Genomic DNA, 2,031 nt, shown 5'->3' with positions numbered 1-2,031 from the left:
CAAAGTTGAGTGGGACAGGAAGAAGGAAGAGCTGTACTTGGATCGGATCGAGAAGATGGAACAGGAAAGGGATGCCAAGGAAAGATGAAACCTGAAAAGGGTGAGGATGAAGATGAAAGTGATGGTGATGAGGAAGACGAAGAGAATATATTTGAATTTGACGATGATTATACTGAACATCTGAAGGCAGACGATGATGAAGATGATTATAATGATGAGGAGGAGGGTGCCGATGAACCCGAGTTGGAGTTGTAGTTAGATCTATGGTGATTGTTACCTCGGCCTCATGCCATCCTAGGATTACTAGGATTCTATGTAAAAGTATTTTGACATTGAAGTGGTACTAGAGCTTCGATAATTGTGATCAGGTAATAAGAAATATATTGTTATGAATCTTTGATGTGTAAGGTGCTCTTTGGTTGCTGTCTGTTATTCTGGTAATTACTTCGATCATACATGATTATATTATAGAATGGCTTTGAGATGACAAGTAACGAAACTACTTTTCATAGTTTCAAGTGATAAAAGAAAAAAAAGGAGGAAAGAAGGAAGAACAATGGTTCTTACATATTCGTCATCCTTTCGTTTCACTACATGTAGCAGATTCTATAGTCAAGGTCATGAACTAATAGAATGGTCAGTTCTTCATTAGTTACTTGTAACAAACCACTTTCAGCAATGTATTGAGTGCAGTGGTGCTAAACTCAGGTGACTCACAGGAGATCTATATATATACAATTCTCTTTTCAATGGTTTTTTCTTATTTGCATCCCTAAACCAAGTTCCAGCTGGATTTACAACTGGCTAACATGCCTCGGATAACTGCACATTAGGCAACAAGCTTTGAGTAGGGTTGTTGCCATTTGATGTCACTGCTTATGAAGCAGTGGCTCGTGGCGAGAAGATACCATTTTAGTTTTAATAAACCCTGATCATCTACCCTACTAGAATCAATGAACATTTAGCAAAGACTGGAAAATTTGTTGTGTGTCCGTAATAGACAACCTTTATTTTTCAAACATGTGTGACTAACCGTGGTTATACTATTGGATCCAACTTTGCATCCAATCCAATAGTATAGTGAAAAATTTATTTGCTTACTAAAATCACTGGCATTTCATCTCAAAATCTATCTAACTTACATTCCTCTCATTGTCTGAGTTGGTTTGGTTAATTTCTACATGCTAAAGCCACATGACCATTGTTGTGCCTTCGGGTACACTAATTATATCTTGGCCATGCCAATATAATGTAAATCACTTTTCGTGCACATTTAAAATATGGCACGCCTCAAGAATAAGGTGGTTTGGGATTCAAGAATCTGCATTAGCTCAACTTAACTATGCTGGCTAAGCAGGGTTGGCGTTTGAGACAGAATCCGAGCTCTTTGATTGCAAAGCTTTATGCCCTCTACTTGCAGATGGGGACTTCTTTTCTACTGAAATGGGTACCACTCCCATCTCTTTCATGGTGGAGCACTCCTGACAGCTCGGGAGGTTATTACAAGGATTAAGGTGGAGAATTGGGTCAGGTTCAGCAGTGGATATTTGGAAACAAATGGATACCAAACAAAGATATCAGATTATTACTATGGAAACCCTATTACTATATACATAATGTGAAGATATATTGGCCTTCATGAGTTGATGGAGTTCAAAGATTTCCAAGCTAGTGACAAAGAGAAGATATTGAAGTTTCCTATTCGGAAGGTCTCTTGCCATATAGGTTGGGATTTCCTTCTATATTTCTCATCTTTTATATGGTTAGTTCTAGATATATTTGGAATGTATTTTCAAATATATTTTCAGTTTATTAGGATATAGGCTGTTTAAGGTTAGTTCCTTTTCTATACAATTTAGATTTAGAAAGTTGTTATGGCATTGAGGTGATTCGGATCTAGATGAAAAAGAGGGCAGCTAGGTTCGGCTGATTTAATGATTCAAGGTGCTAAGGTTTGGGTTATATATATATGGTAGAGAGAAGAAGAAAAAGCTGTGTAGAAAATATAGGTTTCGTGAATGTGTGCTCTAG

The sequence above is a fragment of the Fragaria vesca genome, linkage group LG4 (assembly GCF_000184155.1).
Source record: "Fragaria vesca subsp. vesca linkage group LG4, FraVesHawaii_1.0, whole genome shotgun sequence".
Classification (NCBI taxonomy): domain Eukaryota; kingdom Viridiplantae; phylum Streptophyta; class Magnoliopsida; order Rosales; family Rosaceae; genus Fragaria; species Fragaria vesca.
Note: the sequence above shows the minus strand (reverse complement) of the source record.